The 18,155-nt window shown below is 42.2% G+C and overlaps 1 protein-coding gene across 6 annotated transcripts in view; it reads left to right on the top strand.

Moving 5' to 3' along the window:
• The window catches only part of LOC113969039 (glypican-5-like), a 395,727-nt gene that overhangs the window by 368,374 nt on the left and 9,198 nt on the right, over window positions 1-18,155 (top strand). The window lies entirely within an intron of this gene.

The following is an 18,155-nucleotide window of genomic DNA, read 5'->3' on the forward strand; positions in this document are numbered from 1 at the left end:
TGGAAAGTATCCATGATTTCATGCAGGCAAAAGACAAAACAGCTGAGATATGAAGAGACTGGGAGGGCAGCAAAGCCAAAGGTTGACAGCTAGACTGGGTCTGTACCACACATGACAACGGGAGAAGCCCTTTCTGCCTGTTCTGGCTTTGAAATGTCAGCACTGTTGCTATACCAGTGTTGCTGCAGTGGAAGCAACCCTTCAGCTCTGAGCACGAGCACATCTTCTGTCATCTTTATCCAGCACAATTCTAACCCAAGTGTCATAGTCGAAGGCTCAGTTGTGCTTCTGGCTGCTTTAGATGTGTGAGAGCAGATGAGAATATTCCAGCTGTGAAGAGCACAAAGCCCTTTGGAGAGTGTTAGGTCCAAATCTCTCCATTCTCTTGTCTCTCCCAGAACGCACTCCAAAATTATTATTATGTGATAATCAGTTATGGATGTTGTTTCCATTTCATAGTGATATTTACAGCCAAGTGTAGCCCACCCTTCACGTCATATCCAGTGTACCTACTCCCTGTGACTGAGCTGGCTATTGATTCATGATGGCTGGGAAGGGGGGATTTGATGTCTCAGCATAGGCCAAGGCAAAACCAGGTAAATGAGTATTGGTCAATATGGAAACAGGAACAAAGGTAAAGACAGCAGTAAGATTAGAAATGTACCAAATGGCTTCAAAATGTTATTTGAATTGTATACTTGGTCAAGCGTGATGTTGTCTCTACATAACAGTTCAGTGTATTTCAAGGATAATAATCTAGCAATGTAGCAGGTGGGCCAAAAAGCAAACTACTGTCTGTCTCAGCCTTTGCAGGCAAGGTTTGGTGTGTGTGCTGCATGGTAATCTCTAGGTGCTGAGGCATTTGTTGTCATTGGGTAACTTTATTTTTTTTTTTAGAGGCAGGTTGAATGGCTTTGTAACTTCTCATAGGAGCTGAGAATGTCTGAATTAAAGAGATGTTTATAGCAAGTCTGTCAAACTGTGCTTCAGAAACCTGGTACTGTTTGTTTCCACTGTAGGAAAACAAAAACACATGCATCCACACTTCCCCTTGTCAGACCTTCACTGTAACCTGTATCACGTCCCATGCGAAACTTCTAGGAGACTGCATAATTTGGGGAAGGCTATTTCATCTTTCACTGTTCCGTGTGTGTTTGCTGACAGCTTTCTCCACTGTAACACTGCCTTTGATACTTCCAACTTGTACTTTACTGCGCCTCGCGAGCAGAAACTGTTGTGTACTTCTATCATCACATCTGATTATTACTGTTTATTTTTTCCTGTTGCAAATATTCCTGATTTTCGCTATTCCAGGAGCCCCAGTGTTAGATCAGGCTGTACAAACAGAACAAGGACAATCCCTCATCAGATATTGTGGGCTAAGAATCATGAGCTACATGCTTGAAAGCCAGCTTATTATTACCTGCGGTTTGATTTTTTTTTTTTATTTTATTTGGAGATACGGTAAATTAACTTTTAGTAAATGTTCAGACTGGGAATGAAATGACATCTGGCTGAATTAGTTTTTGGACTGAAGGATGGAAGTGTAGTGCTGACTCTGAGGGCCACTGCAGGTTTCTCCTGTGGCCACCACCTGGATCACTTTGGTCGCTTCATGTCTTTATCTCATCTGAAAAATAGGAATGATACTTCCTAGGAGTGCTGCCACATTTATTGTTTGTAGTATCTGTTAAGACCATGGAACAAAAGACTTTTTAGGAATGTAAAAAGTTACTCCTTCTACTGATTTTTCTGGAATTAGTGTTAAGACAGTAATGCTTTGATTTAAGAACTGCCAGGGTCCCTTGTTACCTGCTTTAGGGGGTCAGAACACTTGGCAGCTACTGAAATGCTTTTCCGTTTGCCCAGGTCTCTTTAACACGTGTTTTGTAGGGGCGAGTAACTGTATTAATTTCAGCTTATGTCATCTTGGGTCTTTCTTCAGGCCAAACTGAAACACTCCTGCTCACAATGAGTAGTACCACACTCCATAAAAAGTCTCATTGATTTCAGAAAGCCTTCCACTGATATGTTGTACTATTCATTGTTAAGTAAGGGAATAAATATCACAGTCTGTCTCTGTACAGTGAGAGGAACAGAAACTGGAGGATGGGGAGTGGGAATTACAGAGACAAGGAAACCTTTCATTTTAAAAAGATGCAAAGAAAACGTGATTCATCTGAATGTCTTAACTCTAAAGAAAAGCTTTCACTGGCAAATGATAGAATATAGTATAGAGGCTGGCTGTAGTAAAACAGAATTTATAAAGCTCATTCCAAATACGAATATAAATTATTTGGCTGCTGTATCATAAATTTTACCTAAACAGTGGAAATTCAACTGAAGTATGACTTTAACCACTAAAGAATTCCAGGATGTGAAGGATACAGTGTTTCTGGGAGTGAGGCTGGGGTTTGTTTGGGTTTTGGTGCATTCATTTTTCTGTCACATTTTACATGCAGCACTTTCAGAAGTTACATAATACACTACCAGCCCAGCTTCAGAGCTATTGAAGAAACAGGGGTTTAATTTTGTGGGGTTAAAGGCTGCGTAAGGGCACAAAACCACCTGAGTCACAAGTGTTTTCTACCTGTAAATGTTTGTGTATCTGCTGGCTTTCTGTCTCCCTGCTCCTGTGGGGGTCTGTTGTGGTGCTGGCACTGCAGAGCATCAGAGTGCCGTCTTCCTCTCTGTACTTTTCTGTCCAAACCAAAGAGAAGCTTTTAATGGTTGGAAGTGGGGACAAACTTACACAGAGCTGCTTCACCAGTGCCTTGACCTTAAAGTAGTCATTCAGAGCTGTGCAAGACTAGACCCAATTCTCCTGTGGTGAGCAGGGCTTCACATCAGGTTGGCAGATATAACTGCAGTAGGATGCAAAGAAGTGGGAGAGGGCCCCCAAGCTGCATATGCAGTGTGCTTTCTATGTCAAGAGCCAGGCAGTTTATGAAAGAAAAATAAACTCGTGCCATGCTGGTTTAGACCAAAATACAGGTCATACTGGGAAGGTGCAGAAAGCAGCTGTACCTTTTCCTCCCATCCTGGTGCCATCCCCACACTCTGTTTCACAATCTCCCTTTTACTCCACACACAAGCAGAGCCGCTGCCACCCCCATCCGTGGTTGAGTGCTGACACTGCTGGGTGTGCAGCTACAGCGTGTGTGTGAGGATGTGTGCTGGGGGCGGGATGGTTTCTCCAAGGAAAGCTGTCCCGGATACTGACCTTCCCGAAAAAAATGCTGTTCGTTCACTGCTGCATCAGCTGCTGTGGAGTGCCCTGTTAGGAGACACAGTAGGAAACTACTTAGGCATGGTGTAGCTGCTCCATTGCTTGGGTGAGGAACAGTAGCAAAAACTGATAACCTGTGCTCCCTGGTCCTGTTACCGCACTGCAGCTGGATTTTCTTGGAGATGCATTTCAAGGTCTTGATTTCAGTGGGAACTACAGATACTCGGTTTGTCTGAAAACAAGACAAATTACTTAGACACACCCTTGGAAAAGCATTTGGCTGATGTTTGCAATTGCCTATTTCCTAATGTTTTTACTCTAGAGCCGTGAAGTAAGTTGATGAAAGTTCAGCAACCAAAATCTCACACATGCTTTATTGTTTTCATTGCTGCAGCACCCAGATTCCTCAATTAAAGCAGTCATGTTTGTAATTTGGAGGGGGTCTTTCCTTTTCAATAGGTAAGCGAAAGGCCGCTAAAGAATTTTTAGACAGACTACCTCTTCCCACTCAGCTTTCATTTAAAGCAGACTGTCTCATAAAAAAGAAGAATTAAAGCACTGGTAATTTTCAAATGGGCATGTAAATCAGACTTTTAGTCGTGTTTCTGATTCTGCTGTCTTGAAGTTTTCCTGGATAGGAGGTAAAGCAGAGAATAGCCCTCCAATAAAAACACCAAGATTAATCAGTCCCTTTGAGCCGAGCTCAACTCTGTTGTATCAAATTCAGTCCAGTTACAATTCATTTTTCCCTGGCACAAGCCTTTATTAACAGTATTGGAAACAAACCTCAAATGATCCATATTTTCATAGAATCATAGAATAGCTCGTGTTGGAAGGGACCTTTTTAAAGGTTATCTAGTCCAAGCTCCTGTCCCAGAGCTTAGGGGCACAGTTTAGTGGTGGACTTTGAAGTGCTGAGTTGGCAGTTGGACTTCATGATGTTAAAGGTCTTTTCCATCCTAAACAATTCTGTGACTCTTGTCCAGAAAGTAATTTATTTTTTCTCATCTTAGTGGGTTAGAGAGCAAGGCTTCATTGCATTTAATTAGAAAGAAGTCGGAAAAAGAAATGTCTTGAAGAAACCTAAGAAGTGAAAAATAAGTAAAAATCAGGCTTCTGGCTTTAAGAAAAATCAGTAGCTCTTGGGCTTCTGAGGTCTTATGGCTATCACTTCCCTCTCAGATTACAAATGTGCAGGGTAAGGTGTTCAGCAAGTAAAACCCCAGCAGCAGAGCCTCCAAATGTCACACACTCGAGGTGCCAGTGACACACAGTACATCCAGCCACGTGCCCGGCTTATTCCTCACTGAGGAATTCAGGAGCTGGGCCTTTCAAGTCTCCCTTGTTGGCATTTATCCAAGAGTACTGAGGCTTTGAAAAGCAGGATTGTTCTGAAAGGGGGATGGCAGTTCCAAGCAGCCATTTGCCATGGCATTGCACATCCATCATCTCCCTGTAATACTTGACTACGTGTACGCTCACATGACAGACAGTGCTCTTTTCACGAGCTGAGCGGCTGGAATGGGTGCCAGAGAATTAGGAGGAACTGGCCAGCCTTCAAGATTTCTTCACAAGGACTTCTTAATCAGCTCCCATGCCTCTGTACTCTCATGTCTGTGTGTCTAGTAATTTGCTGTACTTTACGTACACTCTGTTCATCATACAGATTGGCTTTTTACTTTCTGCAGCAATTCCTCTCGCTTTGCCAACACCTTGCCATTTGCAGCTTTAATGCCTATCGATAGCACTTCATCAGCAATAGCTGCCAGTGTATACTCCTTTTACAAGATGTTCACCCTCGGTTTTTATAGATAGTTACAAATTTAGTCACAAACTGATTGAATATTTCGTTTGCTTTTCACATGGAGTAGAGTCATCAAAATGAGTAGATCATCGGAAGATTGAAAACAGTGATGAAGAAGCTTCTCTAGTGTGGATTGGTGTACCAAGCCTGAGTCAGCTCTGCCAAAGCCATTCCAGTGGGCCTAGTCTGGTTTTTAATACCTTCACTGAGAGAGTTTTCACAGCTTCCCATGGACAGCTGCCTGTGTAGCCCTAATAGTGGCCCTCATCCCAATGCCAACACGCAGTCCCTAACTTGGTTTTCCTCTTCCCCTGGTAATCTTCACTCCCCAGACTCAGCCACAGGAACCTGAGCAATTGTCTTGTTAGCAAAGCCAAGGCAGAGAAGGCATTTCATACCTCAGGCTTTGCAGTGTCCTCTGTCACCCTGAATCATCTATCAGTGGGTACATGTTTTTCCTAGTTTCACTTCCACTGATGATGAGCTATTATTGTGGCCCTTCACATCCCTGCCCCTTTCAGTGCAAATGGAGGTTTTGTTCTCTTGGTTGTCACCCTGTGCCCCATCCCACCATCCTGTGCCTCTCCTTTTCCTGTCTGGCTAAACAGAGGACACTTGGCTGAGCTGTGTGTGGCCACCTCTTCTCCTGGCTGCCCATGCTCTGCCACACTAGTTGGGGACAGTTTGGCAAATTTTTTTCTTTCTGACAGATGTCAATTTTAAGCAAAAACTATCCCCGAAAAGTATCACTGTGTAAATGGTTAGTGTTAGTAAAGTCCAGATCAAACCTCAGTTTGGTTTCAAACTCACCTTGGTGTAAGTCATAAGTCAAGCAGTTTGCTTCTGATTTTTTAACAGAAACTGGTGGAAATGTGGGGTGGGGGAAGAGATTGTGCGTCAGCCCATGTACAAGGAATTTTTTTCTCTTAAAGGACAATACTACAATAATCCTTACACAAACAATGATTGGTATTTTACCAGAGAACTATGATTTTAGACTTTCATTAGAGTTGCATAGACTTGCGTGACCACTGTCACTCCACAGTGATTTTTTTTTTCATTTACTATCAATGGCAGAACTAAACTGCCTTTTGATATTCAGTGAGGTGCAACAATTTGTTGCAGAAAAACAGATATGAGATTGTATCTTCTCTTGCCTTTTCTTCTCCCAAGCCATAGCTAGAAAATAAATGCTCTGAGTGTTGCTAGGTCTCATCTCACAATATCTCTGCCATGTCAGAACTTAGGGGTTCTTGTGGCTGGGTGACATATCACAGGAGTAGCTCCATTTCCTATTACAACAGCCTGTCTTGTCTTGCTTTCAGCTTTGGAGATGTCAGTAGCCTGTATTGCTTGAGTGTTCCAGGTCAGTGAGAGTGGGATGTTGTTTAGTGCATATCCCAGCACATATCGGTTGGAGAAGATTCAGTGAAATGATTAGTTCTCTCTCTTCTAATTACTTTGAATGGTTTTAATCTAAATTTCTAACTAGAGGGCTATAAATCTGTGGGGTTTCTAGTTTAAGGTTCGATTGTAACCTTATAAGTGGCTGGTAGCTTGGTAACTGTTCTAGATACCAGTAAATGTTGGGGTTTAATTGAATAAAAAATGTCCACTGTTGTTCTTTGCTGTCCTTTAATTATCAAAGTTTATATCTTCCCATTATTGATTTGACAGTAGTGCATGAATGCCTCAGTCAAGATCATGACCTTGGGTACTGTAGGTTCACCGAAATTACTGTCCATGTCCTGAAGAGCCTACACAGGCCAGTAAAGAAAACTGAATGGCTGCAAATTGTCTTCTGAGCTCCTTGGTTTTTTATGGTTCATGGCTCAGAGAATACTACTCACCAGCAGTGATTAGAAAGACTCTTCCATTCACCTTACACAATCTGTGCCAGTCTGGGAAGCTGTTACCTCTGCTTTGTAACACACCATTCTTTGTGAACTTTGCTTCAGATCTCTAATCTATCCTTAAATTAGGTGTTTTTCCCTGGCTAGCACAGTATGCAGTGCTTTCTCCATCAGCTGGCTTCAATTATGTGATCCTCACATGCTATCTCTCAATAAATGTTCTTTGAAGTTATAAAGTAGAAAGGTGCCCTTGGTAAGCTGCTTTGATTCAGCTGCTTCAAGCAGGAGGAACACTGTTGAGGTATAAAGGTTAATTTTACCCATCTCAAGTTCAACAAGAATTTAATGAAGTCCAACAGATGTTGAGTTTACTACTCCTGAAAACCTAGTTTCTTCAAATTGTAGATAGTCTATGATGTTTTCTTCTCCAGCAGATGATATATTACTTGGCCTAGATTCCTTTGAGACCAATCCAAGATGCTTAGTATGCTCTAAAAAAGAAAAAAAAAAAGTAAAAAAGTAATCTAACTGCTTGTCCTGTTTTCAACTGGGATAAAGTTAGTTTTCTTCCTAGTAGCTGGTACAGTGCTGTGGTTTAAATTTAGTATGAGAATAACATTGATAACACACTAGTGTTTTAGTTGCTGTTAAGCGGTGCTTACCTCGAGTCAGGGACTTCTGTTTCCCATGCTCTGCTCTGCCAGTGACAAAGTGCTCAAGGAGCTGGGGGGGAGCATGGATGGGACACCTGAACTGGCCAGAGGGATGTTCCATCCCACAGAACCCAAGCCCAGGATATAAACTGGGTGAGTTACCACAGGGTGCCAGTCACTGCTCGGGGACGGGCTGGGCACTCACCAGAAGGTGGGGAGCAACTGTGTTATGCATCACTTGTTTCTCTCCTTTTCATTACAATCATTATTCTTAGTATTAGCATATTTTATTTTGTTTCAGTCATTGAACTGTTCTTTCCACCTGTGAGATTTACTTCTTTTTTTCCCTGATTCTCCTCCCCACAGAGATAGGGAGAGGGAGAGTGCATCAGTAGCTGTGTGGTACTTAGTTGCCAACTGGGATTAAACCATGACACTCCTTGATCTAATTCCTGAGTGGGAGCCCTGAGGAATCAGCCTATACCTACTGTGTCAAGCTTGTGGTTAAGCCCAACGTCCTGTTCGTCTCTGCTGGTTGTGTTTTGGCTTTGACACAGCTTTCACCCAGGGCCAGGAACAGGATTGCAGGGATGGAGAACCAGGACTCAAACCCTTACCCCCACAGAAGGATGAGCCACGTGGCTTCATGCAGACATGTGGATGTTTGGCAGGTGTTAATTAATATACAAAGTCTTAATTAAAAAGAAAAACCCATCATAATCCCAAATGAACAAGTGCACATCTGAATTCCAAATGGGATCTTTTGAAGCACTGCTGTAATAGTAAATTGAAGGATCTCTTATAACCTATGGTGTCAGTGATATGTGGCTTAAGTAGATTATGACACAGTTGACTTTTACTGCAAAAGTCTGTCATGCCAAGGTAGAATCTGCGTGCAATGTAAGGTTTGCTAGGCCTAAACATCCCCAGGCAGTCCCTGAGCACAGGTTCACATCCGAGATCTTAATTGTCTCCAAACATCAGGCAAGTAATCTGCATTTTGAAGAGTCTCTAAATGGGTATTTACATAATTTATGTTTTACAAAGACCACTGATGTATATTTGCATAATAGACTGCAGCAGTGTCAACAGATCCATTGCAGCCCATGGTCTCAGCTCTCGTGAACTTCCAGTGGGCTTTTTTCCTGTTATTGGACCCCTTGTGACAGAAAGAAACGGCAATAACTGATAAATTGCAGAGTAGACGGAGTGCCTGTCAAAGCTTCTTTGGCTGGCTGTAAACACATGGAAATCAAGCTGCATGCTCAGTCACCTAAGAAGTGTTCTGTATATGGTCATTCCAATTCTGTGAAGAAACAGCAGAGATGGTCCTTCCTGGTCATTCAAGTCCGTTCAGTTCCCTGATCTGGAGTCCCCCATTGCTCTCCACTTGCTTTCAATACTGCTGCTTTCATGCTCTCCAGCTTTCTCCTCCTTGAAAACAAATACATTTTCCTACCACCACTCAGCCCCTCAGCGTGATCTGGTCGATCTGTGCTGCAGGTGCCTGTAGAAGGGCCTTGGGCTTTGTCACTAGTGTCACCTGGGCAGTCAAGCTTAGCACATCAGTGCTTTAGAGAGAAGCCAGTTAAAAGCTGCAGACCTTTGAGTTCTAGTGCAGGGTTCATCACTCTCAAATGGTGTTTTTAACATTCTCATGATGAAGTTAATACCTCAAGGGGTTTTTATCCCATGTGTGGCTAATGGCAGAAGTTTTTTTCTCTCATGGCTAAGTAGGAGAAACCTGGCCAATGTCAACTTGAGTTACCCTGCGAAAGGGGGAACATTTGTAGCCCTCAGTCTGTAATGTTAGTAGACTAGCTAAATTCACTCTGGTGATTTTGATGTAGGTGACTCCGTGAAAACTGAAGGGAGCAGTTCATACCCTCCCAAAACAGAACTGGGGAATGGAATCGTTGCCAGCTCCAAACAGGAATTTCCTTCCTTTAATTTTCTCCACAGCCTGAACGCTGATGGGATGTAGCCTTATGCATAAGCTAATAATGGCTGGTGCTTCGTTTTGTAAGACAATTTATTAGAAAAGTTTATTTTTTTCCCCTCTGGTTGTATGTCTCCTTTCCATTTGTGTTGATTTGGTATTTGTCATCCTGCTGAACGTGATAAGGGTTCATCAGTTTCTCTGCATGCTACTAATAAGATAATGCTTTTAAGCCATTCGGTGTTTTCACATGAGACATGTTCCTCTTGCTGCAGATACTCGGCAGAGTGATGGCTCTAATCATCCTCTTTTGTCAATAGCTGTCAGCTGTGATAGAGCTGGGTTCTGGCTGGCTGGATAAACCAGCAGTGGGAAATAGTGAATGTGCTGAAGAGTTGCCAAACTAGAGCAGCAGAAAAGACTAATTTAAACTTCCCATGCCAGAGCTGAAGCAACCTAATGCTGTGATGTTTTCCTCTAACTACTCTTGATATTCAGTCTAAAATGATTAATCCAGGATAATATCTTGCCACAGATTCTTTTCATTTCAATCTGACTAAAATGAAATACTGGAAAGATTCAACAAACGTTTCCTACTGATTGATCTAAGGACCAGAACTATCCTTTGGCATTAAAACTAAACCTTTTTTGTCGTTAGAGTAAAAGAAATTAGGTGATGTGTATATTTAAGTTATTTCAATGTTTAATCTGTAATTAAACATCAGTTATTTTTATATTCTATTAGAATCTCTTTCCAAAATTTTTAGTATAAGGTTCTGTCTCTGCTCAAGATATAACAGAAATACAAGGAACGTTTTAAATCCTCACTGTTGCCATTGGGTTCTGGTGACTTTTGAATCTTGCAGCAGGAGTCTTGTCTGCACAAGTTCCTTAGGGAGCAGTGGGAATAACTGGAAGAATTTGACCGGCTTTTAAAGAATGAGGAAGGATGAGAGCAGCATTTTTGCAGGGTGAAAAGAACATTTCAGACATCTCTTAAGAGACGCTTGTGATTATTTTTCTGTGCTTGCCATGCTGGAGGTTGATGCCATGGTTGTGGTTATTCCACTCTGGGATTTGCTGGAGCTGCCCACAGTGCATGTGTTGAATGCCCCCTGCCTTACTTCAAAGGCAGCTGAGCTACAAGGGCTCTGCCCTGAGTCACAGCTCTTAGGTGGGAGGGCAGCTGTGCTGTGGTTTATTTTCTCCTTCTCACTCCCTATGGATATGACATCTGCTTATACTAAAATGTGAGAGGGTGGCTTCCTAAGCAGTGAGCAGTCCATCTTCCTGCCCCTTGCTGCTATCTCCTTGGGGAGGCATGAAGAGGCCTCATGCAGTGGCACAGAGCAGTTTCTATTGTCTCTTCTCTTTTACCTGGCACCCTGTTGCTTAATTTGAGTCATTCTTTCCAGTGTGTTTTGGGCCAGTTTGCTGCCAGAGTAAACCCAGGTAGTTAGAGCAGAGCCTGCTTCAGTCTGAGAGACACCTGTCCCTCTGTACCTTCTCTGATGGACAGGGCACGAGAGACCTGGGTTCAAGCACCCTTTCAAAATCACCTGCAGGAAGGATCTGAGCCTAGACCATCAGCTCTCATGGGTGCACAGTTTAACTGCTGCCCCAGCTGGCAGATGCCTCTCTGCTCCCTTACCATTTGGTGTGATCCCACAAGCTTGGTCTGGCCAAGAAGAGTAGACCTGCAGACCGTCCTCCACCACACACCCCAGGGCTTGGGTGTGCAGTGAGCTGCAGAAACAATCATGTTGGAGGGCTTTTGGAGATGGAAACCAAAGGATCTAGGGAATCATTACACCCCTAGGGCTGGGCAACAGCTGAATGGGAACTCTGAGAATCTCAGTGGTGCATAAACACCCAGTTTGGGCAGCTAGCCTGGCACATGGAAGCCTAAACTTCCCTGGGGATTGGTGCTGCCATTGCACAGGTTGTAGCCTACTCAGACCTGACCTTACTCTTAAGCTTTATGATGTCTTCCTGTGGCATGAAGAAACTGTACAAGCTTCTTGGATATGACCTGGGAGGTTTTCAGTACTGCTTTTCAGTTCTAGGCCTGAGGGCTGAGAGACATGTGCCCAACTTGAAGCAGATGGGTAATAGTATTTATTTTGGTGATACAAGTCCTGTCTAAAGTTTGGCAGATGAAGTGCAAATCCTTGCTGTAAGTTGAACTGACACTGCTGCTACTATAACATCATATTCAGGCCTTTTACAAAATGGAGCTTTGTCTGTTTAGAGCCGCAGAGCTAAATTAAAATCCTCATTACAAATGTCAATTGCAAATACAATTAGCAGTTTATAAAAAGGCTGGACATTTGAAATTCAGAAATTTTTAAGCAAGAGGATGTGCAGTTTTCCCTTAGGGAAAAGAGTACCAACAGCACATGCTCCTTTTCTTCTAGAGAAATTAAGGAGTGTCTGGGGGAGAGAAGTTGGGATGGCTTCAAATGTTTTTGTACTCCCTTCCAAAATAAGTTTATAGTTTCCCCATATACAATTTAATTAAGCCTTCGATTTGACCTTTGTATTGAGCAATGAAATTTAACTGGGAAAGATGTGGGTTGGAGAGCACAAACAAAGCACGCCCCACGTCAGCCAGTGTGAGAACTGTTTCTGTAACCAAAACTAATGAGATCACCAGGACAAAAGCAACAGACAAAGCATTTTCAATTATTACTAATATTTTTCTTCCTCGAGCCAGTTTATATTTTTCTTAATTACACCTTTGAGCCGTGGCGTGATATTTAGCAGATGCCTTCAGCACTTGGCGTGCTGATCATTTGCACACTGCAGACTGGCAGGGGCACCTAATCTTTGAAGTCTAGAGCACACATTCGTCTTTAACCATAAAGGTCAGCCCTGCATTCCTCACATCCCCCCAAACTCCCATTAAGTTTAATAGGAGTTTTGAGCATGTCAAGCATGCGATATCAGGATCGCTCTCAGTCTTCATGATATTACTAGTGAGGCATGTACAGCATTTCTAAACTTAACTAATTAATTGCAGCACACAGTGATGGCAGAACACAGTCACAGAGCTTTTTAGTTGTTTCTTTTATTACAAGAAAGTTACAATGAATGTTCAACAGATTTACTGGGAACATCATGTTTTACAGATACTTCCGTGCTGTGTTTCAGGATATCATGTCAGCTGTGCTGCGCTATGTACGAGGTATCTGGCAAACTAAACAAGCTTAAACATTGCAACCACAAACATGTGCCTGGGACTAGACTAAAAACAGATGTTTCCAGGAAATGCAAAAGATGTTTGGCATGTTTTAAGCTTATACTTTCAGCTTGTCTGCATTTGAATAAGTCCTGTATTAGTGTAAACAAAATGACAAAATCTTTTCTTGCAAATGACTGATTGATTAATGGAAGTACTGCTGAATCACACAAGGTTTGTTAGGTAATTTCTTCCCAAGGAAAAGATGTTTTATGTTGACATTTACCGTAGCAGGAGCTGAGGCAGTTATATGTGCAGGTTTACTTTTTAGCCCTCAGAACCAATGCAGTTTTATTGTGGCTCCTGAAAATCATGCAGCGTTTGCTTTGGCAGCTCTGTATCGAAAGACAAACACATACAGTGACAGGTTTCTTTCTCTCAATAAATGTATATGTTGCATTCAAGTGCATATAGAGAAAAAGATTGTTTGGTAATGGGGGACGGAGTTGCTTTTTCATGTAAGTTTTAGTTCTAGGTACCTGAAATCTCAAATTGTCTCATAGTTGTTCCTGCTTTTATTATTGCCTTTTTTTTCCTTTGTTGCATTTGGCTTTAGTTCTGAAAGTTTCAGCCAATGTTATTTCTTGAAGAGAGTGGGTGTGGTTCTTCTCAGGATGAAGAATTTGCATCCAAAATGCACAAAATATGCAGGAAATAAAGTAGTTCTCACACTGGTCTACAGAAGAGGTGATCTGCCAGAGATAACACAGAGTTTAATGCAGAATTAAAATCTGGACCTAGATAATCCTAGTCCCAATTTATGACTCTCCCCTCAAGGCCAACTTCACTCACTCGCTCCTTAAAAAGAGAAACAGAAAGATCTTCAGAACCAAAACAGAAACATCAGTTGACCCCCATAATCTTGTCCCCCAGCTCTTCTGGAGAGGCTGACCTGAACCTAATACCATTCAGGAGTTAAGTGGGGAGGGTGACCTGTGCAGTTGGTAGTTCTTCCATTTTCTGATTAAACGTTTTTTTTTCCTCCTAACGCCAAGTTTCCATAAGAAGGTGTGTGGGGAAAAGGCTTCTACGGACACCATATTCTCAGGCTGAAATAGAAAATGGTAGAACAGTACATACATGGGAGACTGCAGAGCTGTTCATTATTTCCTTCTGCTGACTCCAAAAGGGATATATTACACCTGCTTTTTACTGACTGGTATTAGATAGTGGACAATGACAGACTCCAGAATTTGGAGAATTAGATCACAAGTTATCACACCTCAGGAGTTCTCACATTGCCGTTTCCATTTCTCTGCTGCAGCTGTAACTGGAAATAATTAGTGCTGGTCTTAATGTCAGGATAATGGATTATTTGGAAATTGTTGGTACGTTTTATGGCGACAGCATTGTTTTGTTTCAGAGCTTCTTCCTTTGAATATGTAAAAGTAATTTCAGCTTTTGCTACCAGAGGTGATAAAAAGCTAATAATAACACTGCAGCATGTACTGTAATTTAAGAGCCTGTTCCACCAAGTTGCACCTAGCTTTAATTTTCTTATGAAGCTGTCAGCCAAACCCAAGCCTGTGATCGAAGGGAAATTTATCAAGCAACTGAGTTCCAGTGTGGAGAGAACTGCAGGTGCTGACCAGTTCACTTTAGACCTACATTGTGAGTATCATTATAACCATGATGAGGCATTCAAGACCAAGGCATTAATTTGCTATCATAGGTGCTGACATTCTGTCTTTTCAAAGCACAGTGTTTGCATGAAAGTCTAGGAAGAAATAGACAGGCCTAACTTGATGTAATCAATGTGGGAAAGCAGAAATAAACAATCTCCCCTTCTTTCGTCTCCCCAAATAGCTGAGTTGGAAGTTCTCCCTAGCAGCTCATGGTGTAAAACTGATGGAAACGTGTTCAGAATCCCCACTTTGATATGGGCATGGTGGATTGATGAGCATGGATTCGCTGCTGTCAGTGCGCCACTCCATTAGAAACCAGGTTGCTGTAATTAACACTTACAAGACTAGTCTGGCAGACCTCTCTGGTTTGTTTTTATTCAGCATCCCCTGACAGGGGCCGTACACTTGTCTGGTAAGAAGGTCTGTAACCTCAGATGGATACAGGCAGCACAGCTGTTGGTCAGTGACAATGGCAGTGCTGGAGGAGCAAGTACTGGGGCCCCAGCAGGTTCTTCCCCAGGCACTGGTGCCTTGGCACTGCCCTACAAAGCAGGGTCTGCCAGAGACCCTCTGCTCGGTGTGACAGGGAGGGCAACAAGGGCTGGATCTTAAGGGTAATGGGACAGCTCAAGCACAGGTTTCTCCAAAACTGATCCCGCTTCCTCGATGGGAGATCAACCAATTCACCTGTGCTTCCCTTCCTGCTCTTTTCCTTTGCTCCACAAGTACTTTCTCTGTCTGCAGCAGGGAGTCTTTGCATTTATGCTTCATCTCAATGGAGACAGTGCTGGGCATGTCTCAGGAGATGAGGAGGGTCCAGTGGCACTGGCACTGGCTCCCTCACACTGATTGTTTATAGTCTCAGAGAAAGAGCTGAACTCAAGTCAGATCAAGAGAAGGATAACAATGGAAAGAGGTTTCTGCTAAGTAGCTGAATTTGATCATCCCTTGGCAGGACCATTGGAAACATAAATAGATTAAAGCAGACCTTGCTGATACTGTTCCTTAGAGACCAACAGTACGCAAGTACACCAAGAAATAGTTACATATTTGATAATTCCTAGCAGTAGCAAACTGCAAATCATTTGGCCTAGGAGAGGGGAGCTAACAGCTGGCATGTCAATATGACTTGAACTTGTGTCAGATAACCTGGTAATAATCTAAATAATAATCACATTGTTTCGCCCCGTAACATAACTGGCTAAGATTAAGGTGTGCTTTAACATACGACTCACCAAATGCATTTGAAAGGCATGCTCAGCCCTCACTATAGGGGAGGTTTCCTGTTCCTAAATTAGATGACAGTGACAGTTTTGATCTCCCTTTCATCCTAAGCTGGTCTCTCTGAGGAACAGTATTGATCCATGTAAGTATTTATGAGTAGTTCAGTGCCGTCAGAGCAGCACGTGCATTACTGGGTAGCAATCTGCGGTTAGATCTTTGAGGTGAAGATAATCCTGAATGCTCTAAACAGCAGGGTCAAGTAATTTTCATTATGTGCTTTGTTTATACCATCGAGATATTAATTTAACAGCAGTTAACACAGATGAAAGTTCAGCTGAGGAAGTGGACTCAATCCCCTGGACTAGCTGAGCTGTTGTTCCCTGTGCTCAGAGTAATCATGGGGCCTGAAGGAACTCTGAGCCATCTTCGGTGACCCAACAGACCTTGTCCTCGGCAAGAGTCCCGAAAGGCTGCTTTGGCAGTCAGCTGCCTTCACTAAGTATCCTTTTTGGCAGGATTTGAATATTCGCACTGGGAGCCTGGATGAGGAACAGCACAGTAGCTACTGCAGTGGCTGTGTCACCATCACATTGCAGTGATAAATAAACAGCGTAGAATAATATTCATCTGCCAGCATCCAAAAGGCCATCACATGTGTCAGCCTGAGGTTAGCTGGCGCCTTCAGAGATTTTAACCACTCCATTTCTGGAAAGGAGAGAGGGACTGATGGTGAAAGGAAGTTTCTAGCAATGGAGAAAGCTTCTAACTGGGAACCATAAAGCCTTTAAAATGCAGAAGGTAAATACTAGAACAAACCAAAGCTGTGGGATTTGGTTGGTTGTTTTTATGAAGTCATACTCTGTGGGCTGCATTCATGAGTGCTGAACATCTGGGGTTTGCTTTGTTGAGACTGGAGTTTCATTTCTGTGCTAGTCGTCACACTGACACTTTATTTTTTCCCAGCATGATCACTATTTTTTGCCTTCTGAATGTCAGCAGTAGACTGAACTTTACCTATATCTGACTCAGAAAAAGATTTAAGGGGAAAAACTCATTTAACTCAGAGTTTCTCAGCCAAAATCCTGGAGTGAGTAAGCAACAGGAACTCTGAGGAAACTGGAATAAAACATGAATTCTTTACGCTGCTAAAATTTGGGCCTTAAAAACTAAATATAGGATTGAAAAAGATTTTGACTAGAAGTTGGGCTATTTTTATTTAGTTTCAAGAAAGGAGAAAACAGAACATTTTAAATAAAATTCCAGGTTTGCACAATTAGATGCCAGATTAGAATTGGCCATGAATAGCATCGGAAGATACTCTTCTGTGAAGACAGAGAGAGAATTCAGAATGTGGTCCTTTCCCTGGAAAAGATAAAGACAGAGTTTTCTAATGTATTATTTAACACTTGTTATGCAGTGCATTAAGCAGTCACTGAGAGGAAAGCTTTTAAAAACCAACAGCCTCTCTGATAGCATTAAATCTTACCTTAGATTTTTTGTTAAGTCAATAGTAAGAAAATAAACGAATTAATACATTTCAGTCCACCCGATTTATAGATGCCAATCAAGTTACAATGCTGGACATGGCCAGCCCAAAGAGGGGAATAGATTTACCTGAGTGAGGTCTTAATTTAATCAGCTGGCCCCAGAGAGCTGAAGTCAGCAGGCTGGGATGATATAAGAGGCAGCAGAGAAATAGCGCCTTTACTGCAGTTGCAAAGGAGAATGACAGTGATGGAAAGGACTCTAGGCAGTGTCAGAACACACCTATTTCCATGATTTATTCTTAATTTACTTTAATGACAGTCTGAAGGTTGTCCATTTTTCTTTAAATGTCCCCAGAATACTGATATTTTCTAAACATTTGGAGCATGCTTTTTCTCCCCCTCCTTTCTGTTAGCTCCATTGCAGGTTGAAATTGAAGAGGAGCTATGGACACATTTTGCCATAAGGAATTTGGAGTGCACTGTCAGACTACCCTTTTTCCACTGTATCCCTTGCCAGCCAGTGTCCCTTCCCTGCAGTCCCTCTTGAGTCAGGTCTAGGAATCACACATTCCTCTGGGATTAATGTTGATATTATGATAAAATGGAGGAATCCATTGCATTTCTTTTGCAATTTATTCTGGCAGAAGAACAATGTGTGCTTTCCCAATACAATAGCTCATTTTTATTATCAAGTGAATTTATTGATGGTTGTTCAGAACTAGTGACATGCAGACAATGATCTCAGATTGCATTTACATTTCTGGAGTACTTTCCATCTTTCCAATTTCTGCCAGGAACTTGCTTCTGTGATTCAGAGTTTTTATTTTAAGATTGGACTGTTTTTTCATCTGCATTACAAATCTATGCCTTTTGCTTTCTTGTGTATGTGCACTGCTTTCATTAGTATCAGAAATCCTTTAGGCTTGGACCTGAACATTCATTGTTAATTATAAATTCTTCCAGGTAGTCATTTGTTTTTTGCCAAAAACTCAGGTATGTTTTTACAGACTGACTGTAAAATCATCATCCCTTCAGCAGATGATATAGTGGGTTTTTTTCATTCTCCACAATGCCAGTGAGAGGGTTCAAGGGCAATATGA

Source organism: Neopelma chrysocephalum, unplaced genomic scaffold (genome assembly GCF_003984885.1).
Source record: "Neopelma chrysocephalum unplaced genomic scaffold, ASM398488v2 Primary Assembly neopelma1_70, whole genome shotgun sequence".
Lineage (NCBI taxonomy): Eukaryota > Metazoa > Chordata > Aves > Passeriformes > Pipridae > Neopelma > Neopelma chrysocephalum.